General features: G+C 28.0%; 1 long non-coding RNA gene across 4 annotated transcripts; it reads right to left on the minus strand.

The window, feature by feature from the left end:
- Positions 1-11,703: 11,703 nt before the first annotated feature.
- On the minus strand, positions 11,704-14,462 carry LOC149880098 (uncharacterized). 4 transcript variants are annotated; one of them, XR_016446250.1, is made up of 5 exons: positions 14,415-14,462; positions 13,815-13,897; positions 13,061-13,393; positions 12,017-12,172; positions 11,704-11,905 (listed from the first exon to the last, which is right to left on the minus strand). It is a non-coding gene; the product is annotated as an uncharacterized LOC149880098 (long non-coding RNA). The 4 variants fall into 4 exon arrangements; XR_016446249.1 differs by having other exon boundaries at positions 12,017-12,150; positions 14,415-14,454; XR_016446248.1 differs by lacking the exon at positions 14,415-14,462 and having other exon boundaries at positions 12,017-12,150; positions 13,815-14,372.
- Positions 14,463-16,579: the final 2,117 nt, after the last annotated feature.

A 16,579-nucleotide genomic window follows, 5' to 3' on the forward strand; every position in this document is an offset into this window, starting at 1 on the left:
GTGTGTGTGTGTGTGTGTGTGTGTGTGTGTGTGTGTGTGTGTACTATTGGATTATCGGACTATGGACTTGATCAATGGACCGCCAGGTTAGGAAAACTATCAGATTCTCAGATACCAGTTTAAAAATTAATGGGACTATCGGGTATCGGGTTTAAAAAAAATTATTGGTTGCCCAGATCTGATATTTCGTAGTGTGATAGTATTAACGTTTACAAAATATGTAGTGCTACCTAGATTTTTTGTTGGTAGCACTACACAAAACGTAAAAGTTATTTTACAACATTTTCGTTGTGAAATAACTTTTACGTTTTCAGGAAATCTGACATGTTATTTAGGTCTAAGTTTTATAACATTTGTCACAACTCAGACAATGTAAACATGCTTACTTTTCAAAAAGAGGTTTTGCATGCTCTTTTTTTATTTTCAGTTAATCAGACAAAAACTATGTGTCTGCTTGCGATAAAGAAGTTTTAGTTTGCTCCTGCAAATGAAAAAAAATACTAGATTATTCTCGTGGTTTGTTTAAAATCGTGTTTTGATTGGTTTACCTACGCTGAGTGGAGATAAGTTTATTCCAGCTCCATTCTTTCATATTTCCAGTATTTTCGACAATTTAGTTTTAAATAGTAGGCATTTGCCGTTATTTTTATTGAGTTAATGTAAAAGTAAAAACTACTTTTTGCTAGCTTCAAAAGACAGTTTGTCTTGAACTAAATCGAAGCATTTTCTAACTCTAAGATCATTTCTATAGTTTAATAATTGGAACATATCTCTACCATATATGAATAGTTTGCTGTCGTCAGCATAAATTTTTGATAGAACTGTTGAGAAGAAAAAAAAGGTGAGAGATTTTGACCCCATCCAGAGATCATTGTTGTGGGTTCAAGAAAGCAGGGTGAAAGACATGATAAACTTTCTTAGAAAACTTGCAATAAACCTAATAGTTTGAGCTTTAGGAAAAATATTCTACAACGTTAGTCATATAATTTATCTTGGTGTTTGATAGATGCAATAAGATGTTATCTTGGCGTTTGATAGATGCAATGAGATGTTATCTTGGCGTTTGATAGATGCAATGAGATGTTATCTTGGCGTTTGATAGATGCAATGAGATGTTATCTTGGCGTTTGATAGATGCAATGAGATGTTATCTTGGCGTTTGATAGATGCAATGAGATGTTATCTTGGTGTTTGATAGATGTGAAACTTTCATTCGAAAAACATTCAAAAGTTCAACTCTACGTTAAAACTTCGAAAAATTTGTCTATATATTACTTCAATTATGTGTCACATTTGTCTATATATCACTTCAATTATGTGTCACATTTACGAATTGCATGTGAAGTTTTTGAGGTAATTCTAAAATCGTTTCAATTCAAAATAGTGCGAAATTTTTTCTCTCAGTAACTTCCTTAGTGACATCCTGTATTACACAGCCGAAGTTCTTTACTTTTATGATTTAATGTGATTAACAATAGTCTCTTTCAGACTATAACTCAAAACTATTTTTAATAGTAATACACAGTGTGGACACAACCTTAAATCAGTCACTTGTAGCAACGAAACAATCATGCTAAAAGCGACAATTAAAACATGGAGCTGGTTTCGCATAACTTAAAATGCTCGTAATAACTTAAAATGCTCGTAATTTTTGTGTTTTTTGTGTTTTGCTATAAGATTGTAGTTTTGTCAAAAAAGTCAATAAATAGATACAGCAAAGCGAATAAATAGTTTCGATTTTAAAAGTTTAAAAATGGAAGGAAAAAGAACTGAAGAACTAAGTTTGACCCACACGGGTTAACCTACAACAGAGTTGATCAGAATACCTGGAGTATCTAAAAATACAGTTTATAAGGTAAAAATATGTGATAGTGCTAAAAGGGTTTATATGGTGAGGAGGGAAAATGATAAAATTTTAAACATTATCTTTAAGTTTTACCCGACTCAAGCATATAACGTTTGAACGAAGAAAAGAGTGAGTCAACCAAGAAAAAAAGTACGCACGGAGGCTTGTTGAATTTATCATATGAATAAATGATACAGCGAAAAGAAAAGTAAAAAATAACAACAACCAAGAAAAGATTTACCTACGGAGACTTATTCAGACTGTCATATAAGTATTTATTGATATTTGCATGAGTTAATATTAAAAGAATATATATTGATGAGAATATTTAAGAATATTTGTTAAGAAAAATAAGTAAGAGAAGAAGAATCAGTAGTAAGTATTTTTGTTTGCATTTCGATTATTAATATTATTGCTATTATTCTATATGCGTTAAATATTGTTATTGAAAAGTTTGATGCTCTAACCTGAGGGACCGAACATAAAAAACATTTAATAAAACTCCCAAACCCCAACCTCGTTCCCAACCTCCATATACCTTTCTACAACCCAAACCTAGCCCTTTCATAACCAAGTACTCCCCAGACCATCAACTTGTTCCCAACCTCCAAATACCTAATCGAAACAACACCAAGCCCTTTCCCTTTCCCTTTAACCTTTCCCATCAAACATTAACAATAAATCAAATATTAAAAAAGATAAATAAACAAAAATCCACCACCCTCACAATATGCTAACTCTTGTATATAAAAAAGTTGATACAAAGTTCACAGAATGACTTAAAAAGCATGTTAAGAAGAATCTTTTCAAGTGCATTAGACAGGCTGCCAAAATGTTTGAAATTGATGAAAAGATCGTTAGAAGGACTCTAAAGGCTCATGGGAAGATCAATTTTGTAAGGCCTGCCAGTCAACATTTGATAAAGACTTTAGGCTTTCTTCAAACAACTTTTCAACATGGAGCGTTAAGGAGAGCAATTAATCCAAAAAGGCTCATTGAAGTCTTGGGTCATCAATTACATGAAGCTTGGAATTCTATAAAAATGCTCTCTAAACCTTTTTTTACGAAAACTATGTATACATACATACATACATACATACATACATACATACATACATACATACATACATACATACATACATACATACATACATACATACATACATACATACATACATACATACATACATACATACATACATACATACATACATACATACATACACGGTGTGTCCCAAAAATAACCGAGCTTCATATTTAAATCATATATCATGCAGCGCCATCCATTGATAATTGCAGCATGAAAAAGAAACATTCATCCTCTTTCAAACGCACCTACATTCATGTAAATCGGATGACAGATGTGAAAGTTACAGCCATTTCAATAAAATAAAAACGTGTCCTAATGTTACAAAACGAAAATGGAACAAAGAGCAAATATAAAATTTTGTGCTAAACTTGAAAAAAAATTCGCTGAGACATACAAATTGATGAAAAAAGTTTATGGCGATGATTGTATGAGTCGTACTCACGTTTAAACGTGGTTTACACGATTTAAAAATGGTCGTGAGGATTTAAATGACGATCTGAGGCCAGTTCGTCCAGAAGCTAGTAATCCTGCTGAATTGGTAGAAAAAGTCCGTGAAATCATTGGTATCGATGCAAATTTTACTACGAGAATGTTGGCTGAGGAATTAAATACAAGTAAAAGCACTATTTGGAGATTTTTAACTCAAGATTTGTGTAAAAGAAAGGTATGTGCGCGTTTGTTCCACATGAATTAAATGAAGACCAAAAAATCGCTGGTGTGGAGCATTGCAAAGACATTGTTAAAACTGTTGAAAACAATCCAGACTTTCTTGATTCGATCATAACTGGTGATGAGTCATGGTGCTTTAAATATGACCCTGAAACTAAGCGTCAATCTGCTGAATGGAAGTCCAAAGGCGAGCCAAAACCAAAAAAATTGCGTTTCCAGAAGTCTCGAATCAAGATAATGTTGATTACTTTTTATGATTTGAAGGGTATTGTCCACAAAGAACTTGTTCCAGAAGGTCGAACTGTTAATGGAGAATACTATTTAGGCGTTTTAGATTGTTTGTGGAAAAGATTTTGTCGTGTTAGACCTGAATATCCAGCAGGAAAACAACTGTTTTTATTGCACGACAATGCACCGCCTCACAAGACCAAAAAAGTGAACGAGTTTTTGATGAAAAAACGGATTTCTTTCATCAACCACCCTCCATACTCGCCTGATCTATCACCATGTAACTATTTTCTATTTCCAAAACTGAAAACCAAGATGAAAGGAGCATTTTATGATGATATCCCAGCCATTCAAGCAGCTGTAACCGAGATGCTGAAGAACATTCCTATAAATGATATAAAAAAATCTATGCATACGCTGGTTGATCGTGCCAAACGTTCTATTGAGTCTGATGGAACCTATTTTGAATAAATAATAACTTTCAATGATGATATAATGTGTGTTTTATTTTATATCCAAAAAGTTCGGTTATTTTTGGGACACACCGTGTGCATACATACATATTAAAAATATTGTTTTGAAATAAAACATGGATTTATATAAATTTTATTTTAATTTTAAATAATCTTTAACGAGTAGGGAACAAATTCAATCCTTAAAACTATTTTCAAATCTGAATATTTTGAATGTAGATAAACTATGGTTAGAAATTTAATTAAACATCTTTGATATTTAATGAAATGCGCTGAATATCAAAGAAAATATTCTACTTTATTATTTTTCTGATAAAAATTGATAAATTTTTCTAGTAAAAAACATATCTTTAATAACTGGTTTGGTTTTTAACAATCATAATGATGATAAAAATTACGATTTGGAAACAACAAACGTCGTTTAACAGTACAGAATAAAATATTCATAACACTTTTTGAATAAAATAGTTTTGCCCCTATTTTTTTGACCACTATTGTAGTCTTTTGACCACCATAGTAGTTTTTAGGGAAATGTGAAAAAAGTTTGGCTGTAATATTCAAGTCTACCCTTATCCTCAAACTCAAACCTCGTTAAAAAAAGTATACTAACTATCCCATGTTTAGATTTATTCAGCATTTTTTTTTTACCACGAAATAAAACTGAGATAAAAAACATTGCTTTATTAAAAGTGAAACACCATGTGATGTCTAAAATATAAATTAAAACGTCTATACTTACACAAGAAAAAATGTGGATTTAAAATTACAAGTTTAAATTATCAAAAGACCTTGTTATTTTTGGGACAGGGTTTCAGAGGTTGGTATTTGGTAAGGATGAAATACAGTTTAGGGTGAACGCTGTGAAAAGAAATCAAAAATAATATTTTAACCTAATAATTAGATGTTAAAATTCTGGTTATATGTACTGGAAACGTTTACATTTAATCACCCTAAGAAAAAGAATTACAAACCGAATTCTTTCTTAAACAAAAAATTATTTTATTAACCAAAGTTTAATATTTTTGCGCAGTAATTTAAGCAGAAAAAGATATTTATTTGTATATATTCTTGCAGATGAAAAGAATTAAACATTGTTAAAGTATTCTAGTTTTTTTTTTTGTTGTTTTTTTTTAAATAATGAAAACCTTCATATTTCTTAATAAGAAAAACAAGCTTTGAAAAAATAAAGCCCATGAAATTCTCCAATTTTTGTTATTCGGGAAAAGCCACTGGGGCCAATGCTATAAACAATTCGAAGTTTTTTCGAATTGTTTATAGCATTGGCCCCAAAATCTTTCGTAAAAAAGCAATTTTTTAAGTAAATTATTTTTGCGTAAAAAAATTCGAAAACTCGAAGAATTTATCGCTGTTTGTATTTTTTTCGGCCATTGCTATAAAGCATAAAACGTATACGTCACTAAAATTCACGAACTTTTTATATCCGTAATATATAGTAGTATTATAATAGTAATTTTTATTGTAATTTTTTATTTAGTAGGCCTACTTAATAAATTTTATTATTCATTAAGTATGCTGTCTATTCTATTTTTATGAATATTTTTACATTCTAGTATTTGGTGTTTAAAAAAACTGTGTAAAATTAAAGTAGGAACATGGATTTAATTTTTTCGGATGAAGACTTAGATTTCGAAGTTGCAGAAAATGAGCTTCGCCACCGATTGTATCGAGAGGTTGGTGTTTAAAACATTACTTAAAATTACTAAATTTTGATGTTTTTTTTAATGATTTTTTATCGAACAAAATCAGAAATCATACTAAATAGGCGCAGAAATTATATTTTTGTTTTGTTTTTCAATATCATTTTAGTTTAATGATCGCTTTTTTAACGAAGATGACAACGTTTTTCGAGAGCAGTATCGAGTCCCAAGAGCTGTATTAGATTTTTTAGAAACTAGGCTTAAAGATGATTTGCAACATTATACTAAGCGAAATAAAAGCATTTCAGTACGTTTCCAGATAATGGTATTTCTTCATTTTATTGGCACAAATGTTTTTTTTATGTTCTCAGAGACTGTCATGGAATCTCTATCAACACAGTTTATCGTATTATACAGTGTAGGAGAAGCTATTTTCAATGTTAGTGTATTAAGTTAATAAAACTATTTGAAGTATATATATATATATATATATATATATATATATATATATATATATATATATATATATATATATATATATATATATATTTACATATATATAAAATTGATATATACTATACATTACATCATCTTATCATTGCTAATTTTATATACTGTAATATATCTCTGCTGTTGCTACTGTTTTTGAATATAATGATTAAATTGCCGTTATCATTTCCCTTGTTATATATCATTAGCATTATAAGTAGTTTACCTTACATTAGTTTATAACTATTTGTATATAAACTTGAATGTAAAATCTTTATTTAGAAATATGATTGATTGATTACGTACCGTAGATTTCCCTAATTCCGAACAAAATCGTACTTAAAGTTGAATAACTTCGCTTGATTTTTGAATTTCATATTAATTTTTTTAAATAAATAAACTGGAACCTAAACTGAATCGAACCATATTAAGCAACAAGTATATTAAGCAACAAGTATATTAAGCAACAAGTATATTAAGCAACAAGTATATTAAGCAACAAGTATATTAAGCAACAAGTATATTAAGCAACAAGTATATTAAGCAACAAGTATATTAAGCAACAAGTATATTAAGCAACAAGTATATTAAGCAACAAGTATATATTAAGCAACAAGTATATTAAGCAACAAGTATATTAAGCAACAAGTTTTTTTGTTATAAGAATATTGTTAATTTTTAAATTTTAAAAGTAAAGTTTTCGTTCGGAATTAGGAACACGTGTTCCTAATTCCGAACGTACATATCAAATCACAAAAAATGGCATTCAATTTAAAAAAGTAAATAGTTTATACTAGCGTAGACCTCAAGCTTAGAGTTAGGTAAAAAGAATTTTAAAGCTTAAAATTACTTTTATTTTAATGTAAGGGTATAACATTGTGTTGGTACAGAGTGTGTATTATCTATTTATTAGATTCTGTCTTCCGTTATTTTTTTGTAATAAATTAAAAAAAAAATCTTCACAGTCACTGCCTGTTTCTGTCAGTTAACCAGAAGAAATCTCAGTTATTAGTATCAGGTCGGTTGCAGCCTTAGCGAATGCTTCCCCATTAATCAAATAGGAAGCTTGTAGTGCTTTTTTATCATATAGCAATGCAGTTTTATCCTTTACGCAGTTGTATTTTGAAATGGCAGTAATTCAAAGACTGAATCATTGTTCATTGTAATTTTGTATTGTAATAATTGTAATAAATTTTCTTTCGCGATCTTCATTTTTTTAAACTTTGACATTTCTTTTTTATTAACAAACGTTAAGATAAACAAGACGTTAAGAAATTCAATAAAAAGGTTAAAAGCGTTTATTAGTTTCTAAGTTAATGTCGTTAAAATACTATTGTTAAATATTGTTGTTAATTACTTGCACGCAAAAACTCTAGCTTTTGCAAAAAAAAGTGCATTTCAAAATCTGTTCGGAATTTGGGAAACATTTTAATTATGCAGAAAAGTACTGTTTTTAAGATATCTTACGAAGTATTGTTAGTTTTTGACTTTTTTTTTTTCAGATAAATAATCATCATCAAATTCTACATCGAACAGTACGCAATTTAAATTGTCTCTTTTTTTTAAAGTCGGTTTTACTTTTGTTGCTTTTCAGGGTTTTAAGTGTTTTTCTTGCAATTAAAAAATTTAATGGTATCAATATATATTTTGAAAATATTTTTTCATATTCTTATTACCCTAGTCTTCCAATTTATTAATCAGTTTTCCTTTTAAAAATCCCACAAAAATAAAAGATGTAACAATAAGTGAACTAAAGCTGTTCGGAATTAGGGACTGTTCGGAATTAGGGAAATCTACGGTATAATATGTTAATATATACTATATATTACATACTTATTCTATAACATTTGTAAATATATATATATATATATATATATATATATATATATATATATATATATATATATATATATATATATATATATATATATATATATATATATATATATATATATATATATAAACATACTAAGCTTTCCAAGAAGAACCTCTTTGTTTTCTCTGATCTTTATTGCTAGTAGCATTTTAAGTTCTTTACACAGCATTTTATTTTGTTGTGTATTTGTGTATTATTTTGTTGTGTATTTGTGTATTATATGGCATATTTATCGACTATTATACTTTTCTTTAGTCAAACACTATGAAAAATTTGTTTAACCAAAATTACCATCGAAAACCATAAATAAGTATGGAATTTTAAATTCATGCATGCATTGTTAACGAAGCACAACAAGGAACTGAATAATCGACTAAATGCAGATTTTAAGTAATTAGTTTATTTTGAAGCGCTAACGTTCAAAGATTTTGAAGCGCTAACGTTGTTCCAACAATAGCCGCTAAAAATCACGAAGAAAATATCTACAATTAAGATAAAAAAATCTATCTGAAGTTTTTTTTCGAAAAAACGCATTTTTTTATCTGAAAAGGCGATTCCCTGGTTCGTTTATAGCATTGGATTTAATAGCGAAATTTTTATCTTAAAAAAGGAATTTTTTGAATGTTTATAGCAATGGACTTTTTTTATCTTCGCTTTTTACGGTAACTTCGTGTTTTACGGAAAAAACTTCGTTTTTTATGTTTATAGCATTGGGCCCAGATGTCTAAATTTCACAAATTTTCGTCTTTTTCATCATGGTGCTTACCGATTACTTTCGGCAATATACAAATGGAAAACCACCGCTAAAAACGAAGTTTTCAAACACAAGTTCTTCTTTTCAAACACAACTTTTTCTTAGAAAAAGTGAACAACGGTGGAACTGTTGTCTTCATTTGTAAGTTATTAAAATGATAAATATTAAGAAATACTGAAATGCAGAAACACAAATATAAATCATTATAAACATTAATTTGGTATTTTTTGGTATTTTTCGGTATTTTTTGTTTATTTTAAAAGTACTTTTTCAATAAATCTTAATAAGATTTCTAAAATTTATTTTTGGATTTTTCTTTGGAATGTTATGAAAAATTTTATTTACTGCTTAGCAACTTTTGTTCTTTAAAAGATTTTAAACATTTAAAGAGAACATAAGTCTGTACCTTGTTTGTTCACCAAATCTTTTGGTGGATACTCTGTATTAGTTAGAAACATTGGATTGTTTTCAATTGAGTCAAAAGGTTTCAGAAAATCTTTTTATTAAGTGTTTCCGAAGTGCATCGATAGATGGTTTGTCGTCAAAATAAAATCAAAGACCTTTCACATGTGAAAAAGTAAAAGAAAATATGTAAAAAGTCTTTCACTTTGTCAAAGTCTTTTTAAAACTTCAATAGGTTGCAAATCATTTCGAATAATCTAAAAGCATTTACTTTTATTAGATGTCGTGGTGGAACTGAGTGGTTAAAATCATTACTAAGTTTGTCCAGTTCTGATGGAATAAGTTTACCCACGTGACTAAAATAGTTTATGATGTACTTTAAAACACTTTTGTGACGTTCAAAATACTTTTGTAACGTTTCAAATACTTTTGTGAAAATTCAAATACTTTCGTGAAAATTCAAATACTTTTGTTAAGATCATTATTTCTTTACAATGATTCCTGAAGGATATTGAAGTCTATAGATTTCGTTGAGTGAATATGTTGCTTGGAAAATCATTGTAGAGTTTTCTTTTATTTGATCTTTTGTTAAACCGCTGTGAAGGAGTGTAACGGATAGATTTAATAAAAAGAGAATTAAATTAAGGAAAATTAAAAAAACTTTGATTTCTTAAAATAAGATAAAAATACTTGGACTATAAAATAGAATAAAATAATTTTCAATATATTTTATTTTAATAAATATGTCTAATATTTTATATTTTTGTTCATAAAGTTGATGTTTGAAGGAAGTTATTAAAGTTCAAAAAAAAAAGCTTCCTCTCAGTTTGCACCACGGTTGAAGTGTCTTCTTTGGATACTGATGCCAACAGAACTGTTGGATACAAATTGCTAGTACGGAAAAAAAAGTATTTATACGTATGTTGAGTTGAAACCGTTTGATCAAAAAAAGACCTCGGGTTATACACCTTATTAGAAGTATTAGTCGTTTTAAATTTTATTATTATTATTATTTTCTTATGCTCTTTCTTTTTATCTTTTATATAGTTTGTTATAAACTAACACTCTCGTTTGAGCTGAAATATTGATGATAAATATTTTATTCTTCAACTATAAATATTATGAGACTCCACGGAACACGGTCGTTTGGAAGCGCAATGTTATTGTACGCATGCGCAAATTTTACGGAAAAAAATCAACGCTTTCAAAATGATTACGGCCCTTAGCAACGAAAACAATTTTCCTCTGGAAACCAAGTAATTGCATATTCTCCAATATAATAGGTTTTTTTGTTGCTGTTTTAATTCAAATCAGTTTAACGAATACCCGGTTGTGTACTTAAACACTTAAAACAAGAGAAGGAACATCTAAACGTTCGTTAATATTTGTTGTTGAGAAAAATGGCTGGTTAACTACACATGATTTGTTTACATTTTTAGACCCTACGTTCTAGGTTTTTAATCGTGGAAATCTAACCAAATTTCTTAAAAAAGTTTGAGAAGACCTTCTTATATTTATTTCTTATGGCTGTTCTTAGTATTCAATTTTTTTAATGGACAAAAAAGGCGCTTTTCGGCATTACCTTATTGACCATTATAACTACATTTATATTTGCCTTTAGTAGAGACAAATAAAATGAAAAAAGGAACTATATATTGTTAAGAAATGTAAAATGCTGTTGCCAAAAGTGTTTTTAACTGTGACAATTTTCGTTTTTTATCTTTCTTTTTCGTGATTCTGGAATTAACACCCTACTTTTAGGATTAGTTTTCTGATGAAATTTTAGGATGCTTTTTAACCACTTTGTTGGGTAAGGGTTAGATTGATAAATACGCTTTAAATTTTTGAACTCAAGATAAATTGATTCTCCACCTTTTTCTCCAAAAAATCCAAAGCCAGCGCCCCATTTTTTCAAAAATGGAATAGCGGGATTTTCCAGCATGTGTAACTTCGGAGGCACTAAAGCCTTAGGCCAAGTTGTGCAATAAAAATGCATCAGTTCAACAATATATTTTTCTAAAGAAAAAATGATAGCAACATGAATCATGTTGTACTTTTAATCCCAGCTTTATAAGTTAAATCATCATAAATCAACAATATTATCTTGCTAATCATTGTTGTAGTTTCAGTATACTCTTCAACCTCAATAACTATAAACACAATAAAATTCCAAAGTGTTTTAAAAACTTCATTATAAACAGAAAGAAAAAAACCAAATAAAACTTATTAAGTTCATTTAACATTTCTGTTGTCATTGTATTTTTTGAGTAGATTATGCTACAGCATGCAGAAAATTTATGAAAGTATAGTTTATGTTTTGTAATGATTTCGACTGCTTTCTTGTGCAGACTTGTCCCAGAGAATCCTTCATCATAAACAAGCTTTGGAATAGAATTATATAACTTTACCATAGAGTTTTTCTAAAAAAGAAAAATGTCTCTTTAAAAGATATATTTCATGATTTTATATTACTTGTTATTAACAATAATGTTTCAGACTTGTAATAAATTCATTTATAAAAGAAATGGAACCTAAAGCATTTTATGCACATAATTTCCAATAAAACTTTTTCCATGGTATCCTTGTCACTGAACTTTCAGTTTTTGCAATATAGCTTCAATGTTGTGTGCATGGTCCTCAGTTTTCTTCAGCTTAGATTCAAGCTCTAGAGTATTACATTGTTTTGTCTATAGAAGTATTATAATAGCTTTTAAATCAAGATTAGTTAAATAGTAGTTTCCACGAGGAAACATTAGTCAGGAATAATCCAGATATAACATATAAAATGCTTAAGGTAGTACTAGGCTATAAGATATCAAACTTTTCCAATTTTTTTACTCTATAAATTTGAATAATATAATTATTGTAGATTTCAAAAGTATATAATGTTTATATGTTTCATAGTAAAAAAATGAGCTAAAATTTCAGTCATAAGAAAATTTTTTTGTAATGATAACTCACATGTGTCTTGAATGTTTCAGAGAGATTTTATTTTGTTTTCATGTTTTCTGAGTTTTTCAACTTTGAAAAAGGACATCTTTTTAACTACTTGGAGATTATACCTAAAATATTTGCACACTGGTTATCAGGTTACTTTTATAGGGGTTTAATCAAAATAAGGTTTTTACAGTTTGCTGTTCTTAAGATAATGATATTGACAGCACAGATTTTACCATAAAATTAAAAACTATTATTGAAAATGCCACCATTTTGCATCTAAAAATGCTATGATGGTGATTCCGATCAAATCCCTTTATCAACATGTTAACCTTTTTGCAAAAATTTAGACTCAAACTATGACTAATTTAGAAGAAATTATTGTTTAAAAATGCAGTTAAAATTGCATATTAATTGCTGACTCTGCATGTTTATGGCCATATTAATAGTTTTTTATTTATTTACACTGAAAGTTTTTTCATTGTACATGTATTTAGTCAAACATTACACTCAAAATCAAAGGATTAACAGTTTTAGTTTTTATAGCCCAGTACCACTTTAAAGCAGAACAATAATTCTATAAAAAACAGAACTTAACATTCTCATGTTGTCAATGCCACATTTTGAAAAATGCTTACCATTTCCTTTTTCCTTTTCTTTAGAAAATCAAGTTGAGGGAAGTAAATTGACTAAATATTCTCCACATTATCAGGATTATTTAATTAGCCATTTCTATAGCAACATTCACCAGCTGTATTTGTTCATCAAGATTAAAAATAGAACTTTGAAGCTCTGACAGTTGTTTTTGCTTTGATATAAATTCATAATATTTTTCAGAACAGATGCTGCTATTATTCTTTAATGCTCCTTTTGACACCCTTAAAATATCCAATTTCATGGGCTTCTTCTACAAACATGTTGAAATATTTAAGATAAATCCAAATAACAATGTGCAGAGTTGGTAAAGAAACCTATATATAAATATATGTGCATGAGTTATAACTTAAAAAAAATAAATTAACTTTTAGTGACATTGTATAATAACTCACCAAAAGCTCCTGAAATACCATAAAGTGCACAAATAAAGTCAAAAAAATATATACATATATAGATAGATAGATATACATAGATAGATAGATAGATAGATAGATAGATAGATAGATAGATAGATAGATAGATAGATACATACATACATACATACAACATAAATACATACACACACACACACACACACACACACACACACACACACACACACACACACACACACACACACACACACACACACACACACACACACACACACACACACATATATATATATATATATATATATATATATATATATATATATATGTATATATACATACATACATTACATGTTTCTCTTACTTATACTTCATTCTTTGCAGGTCTTCTATTTGTTCTTGATATCATGTCATGATTACTTTGATGTTGACTCTGTTGTCCTTTGCCTTAAAAAATGTTGAAAATGGTAGTATTTTTTTTTAACTATTTAGATTTAAAGTATTTATAATCTGGTAGCTCAACATAAAACTTCCTCCAACATAATCTCCTACAATTTTAACTTGAATATCTTTTTTTAGGAATGAACTTATGATGTAAAAGACCATTACAGCTGCATAAAAACATAAATATAAATAATTTAGCAACTTTCAAAGATGTACATATTATATAAATCTTATTTTAATACTGTAAGCTTCACTAGCAGTGTTAAAACTTGCTTTAATGTAAGAGTATAGCATATGTCATTTGCAAATTGACATGCTACATTTGCTAAACTAATTTTTTTTCTAAAGATTTTACTTTTTGCTTAGGTAACTTTAGAACTTTCTAGTGGATCAAGATGTGTGAGAATATGTGTTGATAGATCTTTTACATAACCCCAAGGTGCTAGATATATTTAAAATTTCCATTCTCTTCTTTGTAAAAGATTTTATTTTATTTTGACTTTAAAATTCTCAGTTTTACCTTTTATCGACAGCTGCTTTTTTCAGTTCTTAACATTCGCGCGCAATTAAATTTCAAGGTTTTTTTAAGACATATGTATACTTTGCTTATAATAGGAACTATCCCAATTTACATTTTTTAAAGAAGATTTCTTTTTTTAAAATTATTTGAGAAAAAGTTAGGATTGCCGCTATTGATAAATCATAAATCTTTTTCATGTTTACATCGCTTTCGATTTCTATTTCTGAAGCATGCGCATAATAACATAACGCTGTTTCACTTTATGTAAACGACCGTTAGAAAAAAGAAGGGGTATCGACCAAAGATTAATTTTGCCGAAAAATTCTTTGCAATCAACGTTTTCTTGATTTTTTAAATTTTACAGATTCTAAAAGATCGTTAAAACAGCAAGTCACACCTATTGTAATAACTATTGTAATAATCACGTGACCAACGAAGAAAAATTTTAAAAAAAGAACTTTATTTATTTCATAATTCTAATTGGCGATATTACATGCAATTAGAATTATATAAAAGTATATCAACCTGATTAATTTTCTGCACACACCAAACAAAGAAGTTCAACTTTGAAAAAAAGGCTGAGAAAATTTTAAGATTTTTTAAACTTTTTATCTTTATATCTTCAAGATTTGTCTTTTTAAATTTTTAAAATTCCAACTTAAAAGTTGGAAACTTAAAAGTTGGACATGAACAAATAAAAATATTGTGGGATAAAGAAGTTTAATCAAAGCAATATCATTAGGGCATAATGTTAATGGGGGTAAAATACGAAGGGATTTGTATCAATAATGAATGACTTCTACTGGAACTTAAACCATTACAACTGAGACCATTTGCACTCAAATCTCGGAAACAAACGTTTTAAAAATGAAACTATGATATTTTCATATTATAATTTTGAAACTTTTATATTATATTTTTGATATTTTTATATTATAATTTTTTGAAATGTTTAACTTTCTTAAAATATTTCGAAACAGAAAAACTAAAGTGAAAAACGGTTTTCAAATTCAAAGAAAAAAAAAACATTTCAAAAACTCTGCACTACTTTAAAAGCAATTTTTTTATTGGCTTTTTTTAATAGCACGTCTTGCAGACATTTTCTTTAGAAGTGCAAAAAAATATCTAAAATTGATTTGAAAACAATCTGCTATCTCTTTTTGTTCTTAAATCAGCAAACATCTGTCATTTTTAAATGAAAGAAAAGGAAATGAAAAGGAAGTTGCTTTTGAAAAATTTTGATAGATATTTAAAATACTTCATTTTTTGAGGAGATAATAACTTCGCTAAGTACTGCAAATCCGAAAAATACCTCATAATTTTATAATTTACCACTAAAATTAAAAACAATCAACAAATATCATGTATAATGCATTTTTTTCGGAACTTACGAAATAGAAATCCGCAAAAACAAAATATCGGAATTTTTCGAACATAAAATTTGTTTTCAAAACTTTGGTATATCCAGAAACAAATCAAATTCCTAAATAAATTTATTTGCAATAAATTTATTTAGGAATTTAATATGTTTTTCCATCTTGAAAATGAAACTTTCTAATTTCATGAGTTTTATGAGAGGTTATGACTTCAAGTTTAAAATGTTCTATTTCATTAACAAACTAAAAAGTTTGGAAGATATTTTGACGTCATCTTGTCATTTTAAAATTTTGAGTATTTTTAGTATCTTGTACCAAATTTAGATATATATGATTAAAATGGTTTGACCTTAAATTGGGGCGAGTTTGACCTACTTCTCAGCTTTTCATTTAAACACACAAAAGTTTTTTGTTTTTAAGGGTCATTTGATTGACCTCTTTAACCAATGCAGTTAATTGGTTGTTTTAATTTTAACAAAAATCCATAAAATCTTTTAAACTCATTAACAAACTATATTTACAGTAAATCTTTATCTCACTAGCCAAAAAAGATATTTCTGTATAATAATTAAACTTTTAAGCAGTTTTGTTTTGATTTTTTTTTATAACTTTTAATTAAATTTTTTTTTTTTTTCTAAGTACTTTTTATATTGTCTTAGAAAATTCTTTCGATTTGAATGGTAGGAGATTAGGATGCTTATCAATTATCATCATTATTTTATTTCCCTCCTGAATTATCATAACATATGCAATGCGATACACAAGTCGTGGCTGAGTTATCCAGATAAA

The sequence above is a fragment of the Hydra viridissima genome, unplaced genomic scaffold (assembly GCF_058129835.1).
Source record: "Hydra viridissima isolate aposymbiotic clone 2 unplaced genomic scaffold, HvirCarnegie_v1 scaffold_13, whole genome shotgun sequence".
Classification (NCBI taxonomy): Eukaryota; Metazoa; Cnidaria; class Hydrozoa; order Anthoathecata; family Hydridae; genus Hydra; species Hydra viridissima.